Here is a 21,726-nt window from a genome sequence, read left to right as displayed (position 1 = left end):
ATGGGAAATGCTGGAAGACCAACTCAGATTAAGAGTGAATTTTAGAATTCACCACCTTCAATTGATGTCCTACAGGCAACAGCCACAGGAATCAATCGACCAGTTTGTCAGTAGATGCCGAAGTAAGAGCAACGAATGCGATTTCTCGGAAACTGAGCTGTCAGACCTAATAGTGCAGCTGGTGATTGTATCAACTCCCACCAAAGCATTTCAGAAGGACCTCTTGGGAAAAAAGTCAAAGCATTGATGCGCTGTTGGAAGATGGCAGGAAATACGAAGCCATTGTAGCTGGAAAATAGCACCTATAAGCACTAGGTGCAACCAACAGTATCGGCGCCATAACCAGGTCGAAAAGAGCAAGCAAGCTGTGTGGTAAGTGTGGTCTGTTCCACTCATGATGAAATTGCCCTGCACTTCGAGACCTGTGCAAGATGTGATGTAAAAGGACACTGGGCCCGCCTATGCAGGAATTGTGGCTCCAAAGATGCAGCCAGAATTCACAGTCAGGTGCAAACGAACAGAAGACAGGCACAGAAACACGGCAACAGCAACAAGGAAAGCACCAGAGAACTGCATAAACGCAAGCCGATATATGATATTCTCAGCAAAACAGACCTGAGACAAGTCTCAGAGAGCAGTAGTTCTCAGACAGAAGATGAATAGGGATTCCACATTGTGAACCTCACACATCACATTGATGAAGACCAACAATTGAAATCTTTTGCCACTATTAACATGATGTGCCTAAAGAAAGCTGGCAAACATACACTCAAGGTCAAGACTGACACCAGCGCTAGTACAAATATCCCACCAGTATGAACCCTCAAAGATATGTACCGGAGTCATTGGCGATCAACTGCCAAGCTATCTGCATATAACGGGTTACCCATACCTTGCAGTGGCACACTAACAATGCAATGCAGCTCTGGCAAGTCAGTATGGAAACCAAAAACTTTCTACCTAGTAGACACGAGCAGACCAGAAGTGGCAGGACATCCAGCGTGTAAGGACTTCTATATCATAACTATCCACAATTGCATTGCCAAGGAAAAATCTTCAAGGATCGGAACCAGCACACAGGCTCTGAACAGCATCAAATGGTGCAGTCTGGAAATCCAGCAACACCATAACTATGCCACGCTTTCACTTCTGCTCTGTAGAGAACTGCCAGCACCAGAAAGAGCCAGAATGGACAGGTATCTCCATCAGACCAAGTCCTCCTCCCCCAACAAAGCCCTTGACCTTGAGTGCCAAGCCTTCAGACACGGAGGATGAAGAGAGGTGAAGGACATGCAATGTCCTGAAGAGGTAGAGGAGAAATGAGTTGAAGCATTGTCTATTGGCTCTTTGAGATGAGGTGCTCGAACTTTCCAAGAATGACAAGGCCCCAAAAGTGGTCATCTTGAGAAAAGCAACAGAGTATGTTAGCAGGCTGAAGGCAGAACAACAGAAACTGAATGCAGAGAGGAAGAAACTTCAGAAAGAACAGCAAAAGATGAGACACAAACTTCCCAAACAAGAGCTGTCAAACCAGCAAGACGATATATGGACTTTTGAGCTTCTGTACTTGTAAAGTTCATAATCTCCATACTTAAGTAAATAATTTTGATGTTATCAAATTTTATATGTTTTTGCTTTCAGCATACAAGAGATATCTTTGGAAAGAAGGGGGATGTTGTGTGATTGCCTTAAAGAGTGAAGTCCCTTTAAGATGCTAATGAGCTAAGTGCCAGGATGTAGTCATGTGACTACATGCCAGTCTCACTCTGTTACTGTAACACCAAGAGGCAGGTCCTGCAAACAGATAGCTCTGCACTGTATATACTTGTTAGCTGTTAAAAAACCTGTTTGAGATCTTCAATCAATTGAACTCCACGCATCTCATTTATGTTGCATCAGACAACATAAAAAGCTTCTCATTACAGAAGCGCAGAGCTCTCAGACCATCCTGGTGGAGGATGGTGGTGTGGAGAGATTGGACATCCATAGTGAAGAGGAGGCGGTTAAGGCCAGGAACTAGAAATTGTTGAAATCACGTAGGGCGTCAGAAGAGTCACAGATGTAGGTGGGCAGAGACTGGACAAGGGGAGAAAAAGTAGAATCAAGATTGGAAGAAATATGTTCAGTGGGGCAGGATCAGGCTGAAATGATGGGTCTACCAGGACAGTCCTGTTTGTGGATTTTGGGAAGGAGCTAGAAGTGGGCTGTTCAGGACCATGAGGTTGGATCCCTCTACAGCCTCCAACCTACTGCATGATATGAGCCAGAAATGGCCAGCAGTATGGCCGTTGCCATTTTATTCCTTTGGGATCCAATTTTGCAGCCTCTGTTTGAGGACAGCATGCTGGGTGATCCCATATTAAAGTCTGAAATGAATGTTGTAGCTGCCAAGAACTATTTGCTCTGGTTCCTCAAGATTTTCAACCTCACACAACCGCTCCTTTTCTGAGAGCTCTTGATGCAGCTATTCCATGTGGGTATCTTTTTAAGTTGTGATGTTATGGAGAATACAGCAGATATGATGTTGTGGAAAATGGTATATATATATATATACTGTCAGATGCCTCAGAGTTATCAAAGCACAAGAAGCACTACTCCAGCATGTCTATGGTATGTTTAATATGGCATTTGATGGGAGCATGAGGCTCATTATATCTGTGTGGTGTGTGGGAATGCCACAGAAACATCATAATCCAACGCAGCAATGAATGTCCGTGTTCTGCAAGGATTCAACTCTTGAATTGCAAGCTTATCAAATACTGGTGAACTGGCATAAAATGAAGGCAGCAGTCAGGGGATTGGGTATACGCCTGCGGCATCTGGTTCAGATAGTCACACATAGTCTGAACATTAATGGAAGGGAATCCTTTGAGGTTCATGTATGGCATACACCTCTCTGCAGGTATAGGGATATATACAACACCCCATTTTTAAGGAAATTCTATGATAGAAACCTGCACATGTCTGCTGCTTCTCGGTGTCCAATAGGAAAATGATGCACTTGTTTGCTCCAGCAAACAGTAGTTTGATGCATGATGCACTGCCGTCTGATTGTTGTTTAGTTTGTGTTCAGAGATACAGCACTGAAACAGGCCCTTTGGCCCACCGAGTCTGTGCCGACCATCAACCACCCATTTATACTAATCCTGCACTAATCCCATATTCCTACCACATCCCCACCTGTCCCTATATTTCCCTACCACCTACCTATACTAGGGGCAATTTATAATGGCCAATTTACCTACCAACCTGCAAGTCTTTTGGCTTGTGGGAGGAAACCGGAGCACCCAGAGGAAACCCACGCAGACACAGGGAGAACTTGCAAACTCCACACAGGCAGTACCCAGAATTGAACCCGGGTTGCTGAAGCTGTGAGGCTGCAGTGCTAACCACTGCGCCACTGTGCCGCCCATTGTTGTTGCTGTAAACAAGATTCTGCCTGGCTGGAACCCGATCTGTAGATACTGGTCTCAGACCAGTAGCTGCAGTGTAAATGCAGCCTGATATTACAAATTGCCTATTTCAATGAAAAATAATTAAATCTTTAAGCATTCAGGTGTAATAATCCAACAGTTAACCAGACTAATTGCATCCGATTTAAGAGTTAACTTAGGTTATTTTTGATTAAAATAAACTGTTATCAGCCAGGTACAGATATGAAAATCAAAAAGATTTTGTTTTTAAGTGGCACTTCTCCGTCACATCATGAACTGAAGGAGCAGACCCAATACTTGTTTCCGTTTTACAGTTAAAGGCAATTTAAAATGTTTCTGTCCCAAATTTGAAGGTTTACAAAAAATATAATCAGGAGGACATATTTTTCTATAACCATAATAAGGGGGAGGGGTGCAGAAACATTGGGTGGGGTGTGTTTCACTGGCTTCCTGCTACCTGATACCACTTAGGCCTATATCAGGCCATCCAAAATGTGGCTGGCCATATTGTAATGGTACACAAGGCACTAGGCAAAGTGGGAAATATTATTTAAATTTTTAATTTTTGGGCCTTCTGCTGAACTGGTGTTAGCATTATCCTGCAGCAGGTGCCACAGCCAAACAGCATAAACAGCATGCAATAGACAGAATTAAGCAATCCCACAGCCAACGGATCAGATCTAAGCTCTGCATCCTGCCATATCCAGTTGTGAATGGTGGTGGACAATTAAACAACTAACTGAAGGAGGTGACTCCACAAATATCCCCATCCTCAATGATGGGGGAACCCAGCACATCAGTGCGAAAGATAAGGAATTTGCAGCAATCTTCAGCCAGAAGTGCCAAATGGATGATCCATCTCGGACTCCTCCTGAAGTACCCAGCATCACAGATGCCAGTCTTCAGCCAATCCAATTCAGTTCACGTGATATCAAGAAATGACTGAAGACACTGGATACTGCAAAGGCTATGGGCTCTGACAACTTACAGCAATAGTACTGAAGACCTGTGCTCCAGAACTAGCCCACACCCCTAGCCAAGCTGTTCCAGTACAGCTACAACACTGGCATCTACCCAACAATGTGGTAAATTGCCCACATATGTCCTGTACACAAAAAGCAGGACAAATCCAACCCGGCCAGTTACCACCCCATCAGTCTACTCTCGATCATCAGTAAAGTGATGAAAGGTGTCATCAACAATGCAGCACTTGCTCAGCAATAACCTGCTCAGTGACGCTCAGTTTGGGTTCTGCCAGGGCCACTCAGCTACTGTCCTCATTGCAGCCTTGGTTCAAACATGGACAAAAGAGCTGAACTCAAGAGGTGAGGTGAGAGTGACTGCCCTTGACATCAAGGCAGCATTTTACTGAGTATGGCATCAAGGAGCCCTAGCAAAACTGGAGTCAATGGGAATCAGAGGGGAAAACTCTCCATTAGCTGGAGTTGTACCTAGTGCAAAGGAAGATGGTTGTGGTTGTTGGAGGTCAATCATCTCAGCTCCAGGACATCACTGCAGGATTTCCCCAGGGTAGTGTTCTAGGCACAACCATCTTCAGCTGCTTCATCAATGATCTTCCTTCAATCATAAGGTCAGAAGTGGGGATGTTTGCTGATGATTGCACAATGTTCAGTGCCATTCGTGACTCCTCAGATACTGAAGCAGTCCATGTAGAAATGCAGCATGACCTGGACAATATCCAGGCTTGGGCTGATAAGTGGCAAGTAACATTCGCGCCACAGAAGTGCCAGGCAATTATTATCTCAAACAAGAGAGAATCTAACCATCTCCCCCTGACATTCAATGGTATTACAATCGCTGAATCCCCCACCATCAACATCCTGGGGATTATCATTGACCAGAAGCCGAACTGGAGTAGGCACATAAATACCATGGCTACAAAGCAGGTCAGAGGTGAGGAATCGTGCAGTGAGTAACTCACCTCCTGACTCCCCAAAACCTGTCCACCATCTACTAGGCACAAGTCAGTAGTATGATGGAATACTCTCCACTTGCCTGGATGGATGCAGCTCCAACAACACTCAAGAAGCTCGACACCATTCAGGATAAAGCAGCCCGCTTGATTGACACCCCATCTACAAACATACACCCCCTCCACTAGCGACGCACAGTGGCAGCAGTGTGTACCATCTACAAGCTCCACTGCAGCAACGCACCAAGTATCCTTAGACAGCACCCTCCAAATCCACGACCTCTACTACTTAGAAGGACAAGAACAGCAGATGCATGGAAACACCACCACCTGCAAGTTCCCCTGCAAGCCACACACCACCCTGATGTGGAACCATATCAGTGTTCCTTCACTGTCGCTGGATCAAAATCCTAGAACTCCCTTCCTAACAGTACTGTGGGTGTATCTGCCCCACATCGACTGCAGCAGTTCAAGAAAGTGGCTCACCACCACCTTCTCAAGGGCAATTAGAGATGGGCAATAAATGCTGTCCTAACCAGCGATGCCCATATCCCATGAATGAATAAAAAAAATCAGCCAGTTCCCTCCACAACCCAAAGCAACCAACCCAATGATGAGAGGCACTCCACTGATAAACCATTGATATTAAGACCCTGACCCCAAGAGATTGTGTAGGATGAGGGACATAGGCATGGAGTTGGTGTAAATTCTGTCTTATGAAATATCACCTATGGCCAGAAGAAATTCTTCCCCAGGAACTCTTGGAAAGATGCTTACAAGTTTGGAAAGAGTATGTTGTAAGAATTCAACACCCATCCACCTCGCCCGCACCCCCACCAAATACAAATACACACACACACACTCCATGAACATAATTAAAAGAACTGGACACTCAGCGAGATATTATTCATAAACTATTGAACTCTATCATAGAAGTACAAAGTAATAATGCTCAATGCCTGTTTTATTAATTATAAGACAGTCGAAAAAATCTTTATTCATAGATGAATATGCAAATCCAGAATTTTTTCTCATAGTAAGAATTACCTTGTGAAGTTTATATCTGAATCTTATTTTACTCTTTTCTTATCTCAGGTTTTAGGCTAATGCGCTTAAAACTTTGCTTCATTCTATTTCGTTTTGTTCACTCTATTTTATACATATGATCTGTGTGTAATTTTGAAATCAAAATACATAAAAGCAAAAAACAAGAGAGACAGTTGATTAACTAATAAAGTCAAATTATCTCCATGGATAGCTCTGTTCTTGGCAGACATCTGTAATATACCAATTAAATATGGACATCAACTTGCATTTACAAGACAAGCTTCTGCTTTTACAGACTGGTGCTGTTGAAAGATACCCCATAATATTAAAATAAGACAAAAAGCATCATATCATTGATCAAGTAGGACAGCTTTTGTTTGCAATTCAGAAGCCACACTTAAACATCTCATCCTGTACTCCCTGCTCATTTCACAGTCAGAGCTTCTTAGTTTACATGTCAAGGTGCGAATGCATTCAGCCTAGTAAAAATGTCTGTCCCCTTGTCTTCGACAGTCACATGGGCTAGCACAGTTCTGGCACACAGTAACATTCAGCTAGTTCACGGGAAGTGACTGAACTAGCTCTTTTCTGCTCTAGTTCAGCCCAGCAGGGTAGCCCTTCCCATTACCGTGCAGAGGTCCTTCTAAGAAGAAAATAGCAATTGACAGACGGGCCACTGTTTTCCCTCTAAGCTCACATGCCAACTTGGTTGACATAGTTTAAATAAATGATGCACACAATTTACGTTTGGATTATATATAAACATTTGATATCAAGAGAGAAATTTTCGGACATTTCATTAGAAATGATGTAGCCTCGTTATCAGCAGTATAGGATATATATTTCCCATTCTAACAGAGAAACGCATGTACAAAAAATGTCCACTTCTCTATAACACTCCTATTGGGAATCACTAAGCATCATGCAGCATATTACTTTGGTTTTCTTGTCTTTTTAAAACTGAAATCTCAAATAAAACAAAGTTAAAAAAATGTAGTTGTGGTGTTCCAATGTCACTGATTATCTTATTACCCCTTGTGGATTGATTATCTCAATATATGAAGTTCTATTTTTTGCAAGCATAGTCTCCAAATGGTAATAAAAGTTCCAAAGTGCAATTCATTTATTTCTCTTGATTTAGTCAACAGTCCACAAATCACCTTGGGAAATTAGCACAACATTGTATAAAATTAAATAAAACAAAGCAAACTATTTGAAAAATAGAAATTCTAAACTATTTTTAAGTTCTATCCAAATTCAATATTCAGGTTATTCGTGCTGCAGTCTTCCCTTATATATCAAAAAACTTGCGTTTTCATAGACTGTGGCTCTATTGCAAGTCATAATAAAGAAGATAGCAATAGTCTATGAAAAAAAATCTCAGGTGGAATTAGTTTTGCGCGGCACTGCCAAACAGGCGAGAACAAATCTGCAGCCTCTTTTACATCCACTCGATTTTCTATTCGTAACTTTTTAATCCTAAATTATAAGAAGTAAAATGTTCCAGGGTTTCTGTGGAGCTGTGCTGATTTTAGGTTTTTTTTAAGGACTATAATGCTGCAACTAATAAGATGTACTATTCGGTAAATTCTTAGCAAGTTTCTCAAATTGCTCAAGTGCAACTTAAAATGTTCATATTATTAAAGTTTGTAATGTTTACTCAGTGGTAGGTTTGTGCAACCAATGTTGAAATAAGTTGAGATAAACCAATATTGTTGTACTTGAATGTAATAAAAAGTATAATGTGTGACTATTTCCCCTTTGTTACTGCCAGAATCTCCCTTTCTAAGGTTTGTACAGTGGTATTGACACGTTTGTGTGGAAATGAAAGAAGGCCAGCATTCCTTTCCATATTGTGACTGATGGCAACTTTTCAGAACATTCTAATTTAGTCTGTTGATTTGGAATTATGAACCTAAATGCTGCTATTGTATTTGTACAGGTTGGAGAAAGTTATGGTCAAACTGTACAATGCACTGGACGGACAGCATCTTGACTAATGTGCCCAGCTGTGAGAAACATTCAAAAGCTGGAGACAGCACAAAGATGAAATACAAGGCTGATCCATAGTCGCAAAGGAGAAAGAAAGAATGAAAGAACAAAGGAAAAAAAGAAAGAAAGACTTGCATTTATATAGTGCTTTTTACAATGACCGGATGTCTCAAGGTACTTCACAGCCAATGTATTCACTGTTGTAATGCAGGAAATGTGGCAGCCTGTATGCAGACAGCAAACTCCCACAAACAGCAAATAAAGGAGGTGTCTGACAAAGATGGTCTTTATTTTTTTTATTCTTGCATGGGATGTGGGCATGGCTGGCAATGCCAGCATTTATTGCCTGTCCTTAATTGCCCTTGAGAAGGTGGTGGTGAGCTGCCTTCTTGAACCAGTGCAGTTCATCTAGTATGGGTACATCCACAGTGCTGTTAGGGAGGGAATTCCAGGATTTTGATCCAGTGACAGAGAAGGAACGGGGATATATTTCCAAGTCAGAATGGTGTGTGACTTGGAGGGGAACTTGCAGACGGTGGTGTTCCCATGCGTCTACTGTCCTTGTCCTTCTACGTGGAAGAGGTCGCGAGTTTGGAAGGTGCTGTCGAAGGAGGTGTGGTGAGTTGCTGCAGTGCATCTTGTAGATGGTACACACTGCTGCCACTGGGCATTGGTGGTGGAGACAGTGAATGTTTAAGGTGGTGGATGGGGTGCCAATCAAGTGAACTGCTTTTTCCTGAATGGTGTCGAGTTTCCTGAGTGTTGTTGGAGCTGCACTCATCCAGGCAAGTGGAAATTATTCCATCACACCCCTGACTTGTGCCTTGTAGATGGTGGACAGGTTTTGGGGAGTCAGGAGGTGAGTTAGTTGCTGCAGAATTCCCAGCCTCTGACCTGATGTTGTAGCCAAGTATGTATGTGGCTGCTCCAGTTCAGTTTCCATTCAATGGTAACCTCCAGGATGCTGATAGTGGGGGATTCAGCGATGGTAATGCCATTGAATGTCAAGGAGAGATGGTTAGATTTTCTCTTACTGGAGATCGTCATTGCTTGGCACTTGTGTGGCGCGAATGTAACTTGCCACTTATCAGCCCAAGCTTGAATGTTGTCCAGGATATGCTGCATCTGGACACCCACTGCTTCAGTATCTGAGGAGTTGCAAATGGTACTGAACATCATACAATCATCAGCAAACATTCCCACTTCTGACCTTATAATGGAGTGAAGACCATTGATAAAGCAGCTGAAGATGGTTGGGCCTAGGACACTACACTGAGGAACCCCTGCAGCAACGTCCTGGGGCTGAGATGACCACAACCATCTTCCTTTGTGCTAGGTATGACACCAACCAGTGGAGAGTTTTCCCCTTGATTCCCATTGACTTCAGTTTGGCTAGAGCTTCTTTATTCCACACTTGGTCAAATGCTGCCTTAATATCCAGGGCAATCACTCTCACCTCACCTCTTGAGTTCAGCTCTTTTGTCCATGTTTGGACCAAGGCTGTAATGAGGTATGAAGCTGAGTGGCCCTGGTGGAAACCAAACTGAGCATCAGTGAGCAGGTTATTGCTGAGTAAGTGCAGCTTAATAGCACTGTTGACGACATCTTCTATCACTTTGCTGATGATCGTGGGTTGGCTGATGGGGCAGTAATGAGCTGGATTGGATTGATAGAGTCATAGAGTCATAGAATTGTACAGCATAGAAACAGGCCCTTCGGCCCACCGTGTCCATGCCGACCATAATGCCCATCCATACTAATCCCACCTGCCTGCATTAATTCCATATCCCTCTATGCCTTGCTCATTCAAGTACCTGTCCAGATGCCTCTTAAATGTTGCTACTTTTCCTGCCTCCACCACCTCCTCTGGCAGCTCATCTGTCCTGCTTTTTGTGTACAGGACATACCTGGGCAATTTTCCACATTGCTGGGTAGAAGCCAATGCTGCAGCTGTACTGAAACAGCTTGGTTTGGGGCACAGCTAGTTCTGCAGCACAAGTCTTTAGTACTACAGCCAGGATGCTGTCAGGGCCCATAGCCTTTGCTGTATCCAGTGTCTTCAGCCATTTCTTGATATCACATGGAGTGAATTGGATTGGCTGAAGACCAGCATCTGTGATGCTGGGGACCTCAGGAGGAGACCGAGATCGATCATCCACTCAGCACTTTTGACTGAAAATGGTTGTGAATGCATCATCCTTTTCTTTTGCACTGATGTGCTAGGCTCCCCCATTATTGAGGATGGGGATATTTGTGGAGCCTCCTCCTCCTGTTAGTTGTTTAATTGTCCACCACCATTCATGACTGGATGCGGCAGGACTGCAGAGCTTTGATCTGATCCATTGTTTGTTGGATTACTCAGATCTATCACAAGCTGCTTTTGTTGTTTGGCATGCAAATAGTCCTGGGTTGTAGCTTCACTGGATTGACACCTCATTTTTAGGTATGTCTGGTGCTGCTCCTGGCATGCCCTCCTGCACTCTTCACTGAACCAGGGTTGGTCCCCCGGCTTGATGGTAATGGTAGTGTGAGGGATTTGCTGGGCCATGAGGTTACAGATTGTGTTTGAATATAATTCCGCTGTTGCTGATGGCCCACAGTAGAGGCCTGCTACCCAACCCGAACCTGACGGGACCCAATGACTTGTGTCGGGATCGGGTCGGGTCGGGCCCATCTTCAGGGTACGGCTTTCAGACTCGGATCGGGTCAGGTCGAGTCCAGGACGAGTCGGGTCGGGTCAGGCGGAACACACATGGTAAGTGCTCTGCTGGTAAGTATCGAAATTAAAAAACTTACCTGAGCTGGGAGTCCGAGGTGAAACTGAGTCTGTGCAGTGAGCGTGTGACGTCACTATGACTTCATCGCGCATGCGCTGCGGCTTCGTGGACCTTCCCAGTTGGAAGGTAAGTGAAGGGATGGTCAGGTCAGACTCGGGACGGGTCGAGTCGGGGCGGGTTCGTGTCGGGTCGGGCTCGGGGCAAAATCAGAGGGACTCGGGCCGGGTCGGGCATGGGTCCGCTGTGGTTCAGTCGGGTTCGGGTTGGGTTCTTTTTTCCCAACCTGAGCAGGCCTCTAGTCCACAGCACCTCATGGATGCCCAGTTGTGAGCTGCTAGATCTGTTCTTAATCTATCCCATTTAACACGGTGGTAGTGCCATACAACACAATGTGTATCCTCAGTGTGAAGATGGGACTTCGTTTTCACAAGGTGGTCACTCCTATCAATACTGTCATGGGCAGATGCATCCGCGACAGGTAGATTGGTGAGGACAAGGTCTAGTAGTTTTTTCCCTCTTGTTGGTCCCCTCATCACTACTGCAGGCCCAGTCTGGCCGGTATGTCCTTCAGAATGCAGTCAGTTCAGTCAGTAGTGGTACCCAAGTCCTCCACCCAGAGTACATTCTGTGCCCTTGCCACCCTCAATGCTTCTTCCAAGTGGTGTTCAACATCAGCTGAGGGAGGGCAGTAGATAGTAATCAGCAGGAGGTTTCCTTGCCCATGTTTGACCTGATGCCATGAGATTTCATGGGGTCCGGAATCAATGTTGAGGACTCCCAGGACAAATCCCTCTGTGCTGCCACCTCTGATGAGTCTGTCCTGCCGGTGTGTTAGGACATATCCAGGAATGGTGATGGTGGTGTCTGGCACATTGAATGTTGGGTATGTTTCCGTGAGTATGACTATGTCAGGCTGTTGCTTCACTAGTCTGTGGGACAACTCTCCCAATTTTGGCACAAAGCCCCAGATGTTAGTAAGGAAGATTGTGCAGGGTTGACAGGACTGGGTTTGTTGTTGCTGTTTCCAGTGCCTAGGTCAATGCCGGGTGTTCCGTCCAGTTTTATTCCTTTTCAACTTTTGTGTCACAGTTTTGTACAACTGAGTGGTTTGCTAGGCTATTTCAGAGGGCAGTTAAGAGTCAAGCACATTGCTGTGGGTCTGGAGTCACATGTAGGCAAGACCAGGTAAGCACAGCAGATTTCCTTCCCTGGAGGACATTAGTGAACCAGATGGGTTTTTATGACAATTGATGATAGTTTCATGGTCACCATTACTGTATAACTTTCAATTCCAGATTTTAATTAGTTAATTGAATTTAAATTCCACCAGCTGCCATGGTGGGATTTGAACCCATTTCCCCAGAGTATCAGCCTGGGTCTCTGGATTACTATTCTAGTGACATTACCACTACGCCATCATCTCCCTTCACCTTCAAAAGATTTAATAGTATAGAAAAGGTAAATCTGTAATAATGTGCGACCGATTTTAACTCTGTAACTGGATGGATTTTGAATGAGTTAAAATCTAATATTATTTTTAATTTCAAGAGTAGAATAAGGAGCATAGGTTTAAACTAGTAAAAGACTAATGTAAAACTGATATCAGGAAGTTTGCCTTCACACAAACAGTGATCAACACACGGAACGGACTCATGGATAGTATAGCGGAGATGAAAGCTATGGAATCATTTGAGGAACAATTAGATGCTGTAATGGCTGGAATTTTGGATGAATTAAATTGACCAAATGGTTTTCCTCATCAGTGATTATCATGTGGCAACCAAAATATTCCAACGTTACCTTCTTGTGGGAAATGGAAGAAAACACCATTCTTGTGTAGTAATGGTTGCTGTTTTGATGTTGGAGCTGAAGCACACTGTTGAGACAAAGTAGGGAGAGCTCTACTTTGCTTCTAGCTGTGCTATATTGATCCTACGGGTACCTGATGCTGACACTGAAGGTTTGCAATCAAAAGTGCTGGCTAGTGCTAACATCACACGCTTTATCTCGCCTTGTTGAGCTCAAAGAAGTACCATCTATATACATCAAAATAAGAAAAATCAAATCATTATTTATATTAGAAAATGACCATTTGCCTAAACAGATCAACAGTCATGTGCCCCCCACCCCCAACCTCAGCCCCTACCTCCACATCTCAGCTGGTTAAGCAAGTGAGAAGCTGAGCTTCAAGTGTTTAAAATATTAAAAGAATTCAATAGGGTAAATACCGCGAAGCATTTTCCTCTGGTGGAGGAATCAAGAGTGAGGAGACATAATCTTAAAATTAGAACTGGGACATTTCGAATGGAAATCAGGAAGCACTTTTTCACACAAGTTCTTACCCCCTAAAAGGTTGTGGATGCTGGGACAATTAGAGCTTTGAAGATGCTTTGTTCGGTAAGGGTATCAAAAGATATGGGGCTAAGGTGGGTAAATGGAGTTGAGCTGCAGATCATCCATAATCTAATTGACTAGCGGAGTAGGCTCAAGGAGCTGAATGGTTTACTCCTGTTCCTATGTTCTTAAAGACTAACACAGTGCCAGACTTGGTCCTTAGTTACAAAATAATAATGTTAATTGTCATAAAATATGATCTGGGTGTCAATCCAGGTGCTAAAATTGGTGGAGAGGAAATATCAGCCAGGGATTCCAATCATGATGAAGAAACTTTGACCTCAGCTGCAAACTTGCATTTGGGGACATTTGTAAGAACAAGTTAGGGCTCTATTGTGATGCCAAATACCATTAAATAGCCTTCTAACATTTAATGTGACATCATACACCACGAATAGTACCTTTAATATGTTTAGTTTAGTTTAGAGATACAGCACTGAAACAGGCCCTTCGGCCCACCGAGACTGTGCCGACCATCAACCACCATATACTAATCCTACACGAATTCCATATTCCTATCACATCCCCACCTGTCCCTATCTTTCCCTACCACCTACCTATACTAGGGACAATTTATAATGGCCAATTTACCTATCAACCTGCAAGTCTTTGGTGGTGGGAGGAAACCGGAGCACCCGGCGAAAACCCACACAGACACAGGGAGAACTTGCAAACTCCACACAGGCAGTACCCAGAATTGAACCCGGGTCGCTGGAGCTGTGAGGCTGCGGTGCTAACCACTGCGCCACTGTGCCGCCCCAAATATAGAAAACATCCCAAGGCACTTCACAGAGGAGGAAGAAAAAATAGATAATGGAGTTGTTCCATTTTAACAGCTCTTTTTCTGATCCTGCCAATTAAAATTGCCTCTATAATGTCTCATAATTTTTATGCATGTAGATGTCTTACAAGGTAATCAACAAGATGCTGATTAGGTTTTAAATTTAGGATGATGAATTTTATTTTATGTGGGTCATTTACACAGTCCACTGGGGCTTGAGCAAGTGGAGATGTAACAGCCCAATTTAGAAAAGCATGGAGGCCAGGACAGTCTCCCTATATCACCACTCTGTAGATCATGTGCATCTCTGTGATTTCCCTGCAGGTTTGGTCTCACTACTTAGAGGCCTATGGAATACCCCCAGTAGCGCAATCATCTCCTTTTTGCTTTTCAACTCTAACCAAATGGATTCTGTCTTTGCCCCCTCAGGACATTCTCACTTTCTAAAACTACAATGTTTTCCCTAATCAGTACTGCCACCCCACCTCCCTTTTTTCCTTCCCTATCTTTTCTGAACACTTTGTATCCCTGAATATTAAATGCCCAGTCCTCACCATTTTAAAATCACAATTCCATTATTGCCACTACATAATTTTCCCACACAGCTATTTGTGCTTGTAGCTCACCAACCTTACTCACCACACTTTGTGCTTTTACATACATGCATTCTAAACATGTCCTTATATTCCTTCTTAATCTGCTCCTATCTAATATGGTGCTGCTCCCTTCTCTAGTGCTATCCAACACTCACACTCCTATATGCACCTTACTCCTCTTTGCTACTTCTATATGCTGGTGCCTATCCCCCTGCCAATTTAGTTTAAACCCTCCCCAACCAAACTAGTGTACTTCCCCTCGCGGCCATTGGTCCCAGTCCTGTTGAGCTGCAACACATCCCTTTTGAATATGTGCCTTCTACCCCAGAACTGGTCCCAATGGCCTAAGAATCTGAAGCCCTCCCTCCCGCACCATGCCTCAAGCCACACATTGATCCTCCCTACCTTCATATTGTTACTCTCTCTAGTACGTGCCACTGGGAGTAATCCAGAGATTACTACTTTCAAGGTCCTACTTTTTAACTTCCTCCCTAGCTCCTGAAAGTCTGACTGTAGGACCACAAGACATGCCATTTCTATGTTGTTGGCACCGCCTTGTACCACAACTTCTGGCTCACTCCCTTCCCCCTGCAGAATATTCTGCACTGCCTCCGTGATATCCTTTACCCTGGCACCAAGAAGGGAACACACCATGCAGGACGCACGATAATGATTACAGAAATGCATGTCTGTCTCCCTAACTATGGAATTTCCCACAACAGCTGCATTTCTACTCTTTGCTGTTGTCTCCTGTGCAGTTCCTTGCCCATTGATGCCACGGTCTGAACTGAACTTCTTTAAGATGCTGTCACTCCCAGCAGTCTCCAATGCTGAGTACCGGTTTGAAAGTGGTACATACCCCGAACACTCCTGCACTTCCTGCCTCTTCCTACTGTTCCAGATGGCCACCCATTTACTATCCTCAACTCTCACTGCCTGTGGGGTGACCACCTCCTGGAGCATACGATCCAGAAAACTCTCACCCTCCCTGATATTCCGTATTGACTCCAGCTGCCCCTCAAGCTCGGAAAATCCTGAGCTCGAGCTCAAGCAGCTGGAGGCATTTGAAGACACATGAAATGTCCTGAAGTTCCCACATGGTGCAGGAATTGCAAGCAACAGGTCTCTGCTGCCCATCCATGGCCTAAGTAAACATCTCTATCCTCCTTACTAAGAATCTAGTTAATCTCTTGTTTAAATTATTAAATTTAATTAATGCCTCTAAACCTGTTCTGTGCTACTACTCTTACTAATCCACTTACTGTTACACTTATCCTGATTGAAATTTTAATTTCCCAGCCCCTAGTTTCAACGAATGCCTTAGTTTAGAGAAAGTAAAGGAGAAATATCAACAACCAATCACTTACCTACTTTCCTGTGATGTCACACTTTGATTTTTTTTTTTCTCTTTTCTCGAACGTGCTCAATCTGTCTCCCGTTTACTCCCCATTGATGCTTTTAACTGTGGGTTTGAGCACCGTTCTCTCCCTCAGGCTCGCTCACTCTAACTCCCACTGACTCCCTGCCACCATCTTTAACAGTTGGTCTCCGGCACTGCTTCCCCTCAGGCCCAGTCTCTCTGGCAATTGCAAACTGCAGTATTCTAATTTTTCCATATAAACCAGTTTGGAAGCACTTTTAAAGACATTAGTGGGTTGCCAGTTAAAAAAAAAAACTACAGTGGATAATAGCATACCTGTGACTTGGTGGTTTTCAGTATCCACTTCAGGATAAAATCAGAATTGCCCTAGATACATCCATACTTTGGAGTCAGTATAAATGAGATGTAATAAAGCTTGAGCTGAATCCTTTATCATTTGCACCACTGAGGTGATTTTCTTTTGTCCTGGTAATTTGTAGGAGCATTATGATTCCTGTAAAAAATAAAAACGCCTGTTCAGGTATGTTCACATTACAGCTTTAAATTCTCCAAGTATTTTGTCCATTCTTTATTCTGTACTTTATTCCTATGTCACTAAGTTCAGTTTTAGACTTTAGAGTTTTAACTTAATTTTATGGTTACTTTTACTGAGTAAGTTAAATCCTATTTCCTGGTGGGGACTAAACAATGTTGACAAAGTGACCATTCACATAATTTGCCCATAAGTTACATTACAGCAACTGTGGAGTGGCACATCTACAAGCATTTGAGATTTGGTTTTGTATTTTTCTGAGATGCACATTGGTCAGGATTTTACGGCCCCCAAATGAGCGGGCTGGTGGCGGGAGGGGTGTAAAATTGAGTGGGAGGCAGTGGGGGTGGGAGGTGCATTCCTGACCCCCTCCCACCCCCGCTGCAATTCTACACAGGGCAGTGGTGGCATGAAACGGCCCGCCAGCCCCAGGCCAATCAAGGCCCTTAAGTGGCCAATTAACTGGCACTTAACGGCTTCCTTTTGCCTCTGTGGGTATTTTACCCTCAGCGGCCGCACGGCAAAAGCCTCAAGAACCATGCCTGGTGAAGGCAGGCGGCCTTCTTGCGGGCTGGGGTGAGGGGGTGGAGCCCTCCTGATCAGGCACCTTTTGCCCCATGGAGGGCCGCCCCTGAAACCCCAACTGCCCTTAACTGACCCCCTATCTGCCTTGTCGGGGCCCAGCCAATTGTCCCCAGCGAGGCCCTAAAAACATACCTGTCTTCCGGGGCCATCCTTCACCTTGCTTGTGATGGCTAGGTGTAGTCCCAGCAGTGGCCACTTCTCCCAGTGGCGCTGCTGGGACTAAGAGCTGCTGACCCACTGATTGTCCGGCAGCTCCATTAGGCTGGATGTACTGCCTCCTTAAGGTGGAAGTCCCACCCAAGATCAATTAAGGGCCTGGGAAGCAAAATAATCTGGCCTGGCACCCCAGGCCCAGCAGAGGCAGGCTCACCACCGACCTTTGGGTTGGTGGGCGGGGCCGCTCACCAAACAAAAGAATTTCAGCCATTGAATTTGTTTAGAAAGTTTAGAGCAACTCTGTAAATCAATGCAGAAGTAACTTTAATTCTTTTACATCTCATAGAAACATAGAAAGAGTTATGGCACAGAAGGAGGCCATTCAGCCTGTTGTGTCCATGCTGGCTGAGAAAAGCTTTCTAATCTAATCCCATCTTTCAACTCTCAGTCCATTGCCCTGTGGGTTACAACACCTCAAGTGCATATCCAAGAGATTTTTAAGTACAATCAGGGGTTCTGCTTCTACCACCCTTTCAGGCAATGAGTTTCAGGCCCTCACCCACTCTGGGTGAAAAATTTACTCCTTCCTTCTCATCCTTCCACCAATTACCTTAAATCTATGCTCCCTGCTCTCTGCTAATGGAAATAGGTCCTTCTTGTTCACTCTATCTAGGTGCCTCTTAATTTTATACAACTCAATTAAATCTCATCTCAGCCTCCTCTGTTCCAAAGAAAAAAAACTCACTCATAAGATTGAAGGTAAATGTTTCCCACCAAGAACTAATACACGTTGGGGAGAAGTGATACCGTCTACAATGACTCCGCAATTTGGATGAAGTACAACAATCCACTTAAACCATAATCTTACATTTAGATTCATGGAAGCAGATTTTAGTGTGAAACATGACTAATATTTAGATTAAAATTAGAACTAGAAAATGCTGGAAATACTCAGTAGGTCAGGCAGCATTTGTGGAGAGAGAAACAGAGTTAACGTTTCAGGATGATGACCTTTAATCAGAACTGCAATGTTTAGATTGCTCACTTTATACGTTGCTTTTAGTTTTGCTATTCTAATTCCCATCTCTTACCAATAATTAAATGTCATAGACTTGTGGTGAAAGTAAAAATTTGTCTTCATTGATGCAAAGTTTAGCTACCAATTAACCAGTTAGTCCTCTAGTCCTCGTGCACTGTAAATATCAGATATTCATTCTCAGATCACTTTGTGCAGCTATGATGAAGCACAACATGAAAGCACTTGAAATTTTAGGAAACGGTTGCAGTGCTTTATATTGTTTAATTAAGTACATAGTAATTTAAACCACTGAACCATAACACCCCAGCTTTTAGTGTTTTATCCCTGAGAGCATTTTAAAATATGCATAATTCTGCCCAAGAGGTAATTGAAAGATATTTTGGGGCTTTGAATTAAAGGTTATAAAGGACAGTTACAGGGATTCTTGTAGGAAAAATGGCAGTGTTACTGACAGTGTTAAAACCTCCTGAGGTACTGTCTCATTCCCTGAACATGATTTTATTTTAAATTCTTTCTGAAGGCAGGAAATGTTCTGCTTGAGCTCTGTCAGCTTTTGTATCAGAGAGAGCTGTTGAAAGGCAAATCTTCGCAGCTTGAGTCACCGACCCTGGCCAAAATAGTTCAGTGCTGAAGGAGTGATATGAGGAATTAATTGATTTTCCCACATCAGCAGGCAACAAAAATGTTTATTTTATGGAATGCAGACAAAGTGATGATGCTGATTGCTGACAGAGAAGTGGTTCTATCTGTCTTTCATATGTTTGTTAGTTTCTTGACCCCTTCTGGAGTAATGAGCATGGATTTCACAGCACTGCACAAGTCTGTAATCTGGATTCAGTTGTAAGTTTCTTCCACTGTGAACATATGCCCTAAGGAAACAGAACTTTTGACTCCTGTGCACCAGAAAGACTGCTGATGGCATCTATCCACCAAACATAAGTAAGAACATTCACAAATTATATCAGGATATTATCTGCTTTTGTTTGAAAGAAGATGATGGTCAAATGCCTGTAAAAGCTAAGTGGCTGTATAGGAACAGCTGCCACATAGTGTACAGCAAGATTCAGTGTGAAAAGTGGAAGATAATGTGCTCACACACTAATGGGCACTGAAGTAGACACAGGCTCATTTCTCACATCATGTCATTTCCAAGGTTTGAATAAGAAGCACTGTGCAAAATGAGCCTGGATCTATCTCAGCCATTATTATTTGCCTTCTCGGTTTTATTTGTGTTGACTTGTACAGTCTAAAAAGATGACAGTCTCTGGGCCTTTGGATCTGTCAGAGTGATAATACACAGCACATTACACCATCAAAGACAGCTTTTGTTCTCCTAGCTGGCATATAAAGGGAAGGCTTCCCTCCCTGTCATATCATGAGTCCTAATCTGACAGGATAAAGAATCTTGCATCGAGGACAATGCAAACTCTGCGTGTTGGTAATTTCTTGAGGCACACTTCAGTTTCAGGGTGTCTTGTAGTAAAAATGAAAGTGGAAGAATGAGTCTGTCAAAGCCTAGTCATGTAGTGTTATTTTGAAATAAACAAACAAGATAAAAGCAGCAGCTTGTCAAGTCCTTTCACTCTTTAATGACATTTCTCTCTGCATTGAGTTTTATGGTTTTCCCTATGAAAGTTAGATGGTTGTTTAAACAAAATAGCTGAAATCCAAGGAAAATGCTTTGTTACTAAAATTTCAAAGCACTTTGTAATAAGATCAAGGCTGTGACACCTACTGCAGCTTTTGGTGTCAAATTCAAACTAGGGGGATGGGGTGGGGGTTGTTGCGGGGAGGTAGTGAGGAGGGGAATACACCAAATAGTCTCCTAGAAAACCTGTGGCTATAGTACAGAAACCTATAACTTAAGCCATATCATTGTAAATGGCAGGATGCTAACAACAAAAAATATTTAATTTTATATACAGAAAATTGCCCAATATTAAAAATGCAAGAAAGAAATGTTTTTAAATAGTGACGTCTTTCACAAACATCAAAGACTTAACCAATAAAAAGACAAAAACAGAAAAAAATTATAAAAGAATACAGTGGAATGAATTTTGCCACTGAGGTGGGAAACAGATTAAGATTTTTGCATGGGGAAACCCTTTATTGGTATGGAGACGAGTTTCCTGTTCACTTAGAGGCAGTTGGGGCAGGAACAGAGGCAGGTCAGATGAAGTGTGAGACTGATTTAGACTCCCCATGGCAGCCATCACTGAGGCTGCTGGTTGTCCTGAGGGAGAGATCTGCAGTTTGTGCCAAAGCCTTCCACTGCACCAGAGGGAAGTGAGATGTCACAGGAGAGCCGGAGGCCTGGCACTCGGGGCAAGGCAGCTTCTCGCGTCATCAATGGCGACCTGTATCTAATGCTCGGGGCTGTGAGGGAGAGGAGGGAGGAGGGTGACAGGAGGAGGCCACCTCATCGTGCAGCAGAGATACCACTGTTCAGTATCATCTCCCACCAGTTCCTCATCCTTCCTCCTCTCTCATCTCCTGCTCCTCCCTGATGAGTTGTCTCCTTCCAGGGCCTCATTGTCCTCAAGGTTCACACCTCTGTGGAGGGCCATGTTATGGAGAGCGCAGCAGACCACCGCAATGATCAAAGCCCTTGCAGAAGGGTATTGGAGGGCACCACCTGACTAGTCCAGGTACTGAAATCGCATCTTCAGAAGCCCAATGGCTGCTCAATGGTTGTCCCACAGAGCAGGTGACATTGGTTGGATCGCCTCCGTCCCTCAGTCTGGGGTTTTCACAGAGGGGTCAGCAGCTATCTCTTGAAGGGAAATCCCTTGTCCCTGAGGATCTATCCACACACTTTGGAGTTTGGAGTGAAGATCTGAAGCACCCTGATGATGGAGTCATGGCAGCTGCCAGGAAAGTGAGCGCACACATGGAGGAAGATTTTGTTGTGGTCACAGACACATGGACATTGAGGGAGTGGATGCCCTTCCTGTTGATGGATCTCCCTTGCCGGTCACCGGGTGCCTTGATGGCCACATGAGTGCAATTGATGATGTCCTACACCTAGGGGAATCCAGTGATGGAGGCGAAACCCAATGCCCTCTGCACCTATGAGGCC

General features: G+C 43.8%; 1 long non-coding RNA gene across 1 annotated transcript in view; it reads right to left on the bottom strand.

Annotated features, from left to right (window-relative positions):
- Positions 1–6,496: 6,496 nt before the first annotated feature.
- LOC137371718 (uncharacterized) overlaps positions 6,497–21,726 on the bottom strand; it is an 80,417-nt gene continuing 65,187 nt past the window's right edge. Inside the window, exons 4-5 of the long non-coding RNA XR_010975278.1 lie at positions 16,651–16,828; positions 6,497–7,057 (exon numbers count right to left, since the gene is read on the bottom strand). This is a non-coding gene — a long non-coding RNA (uncharacterized lncRNA). The remainder of the gene's footprint in view (positions 7,058–16,650; positions 16,829–21,726) is intronic.

Source organism: Heterodontus francisci, chromosome 7 (genome assembly GCF_036365525.1).
Source record: "Heterodontus francisci isolate sHetFra1 chromosome 7, sHetFra1.hap1, whole genome shotgun sequence".
Taxonomy (NCBI): domain Eukaryota; kingdom Metazoa; phylum Chordata; class Chondrichthyes; order Heterodontiformes; family Heterodontidae; genus Heterodontus; species Heterodontus francisci.
This window is presented reverse-complemented; position numbering and strand designations above follow the sequence as displayed.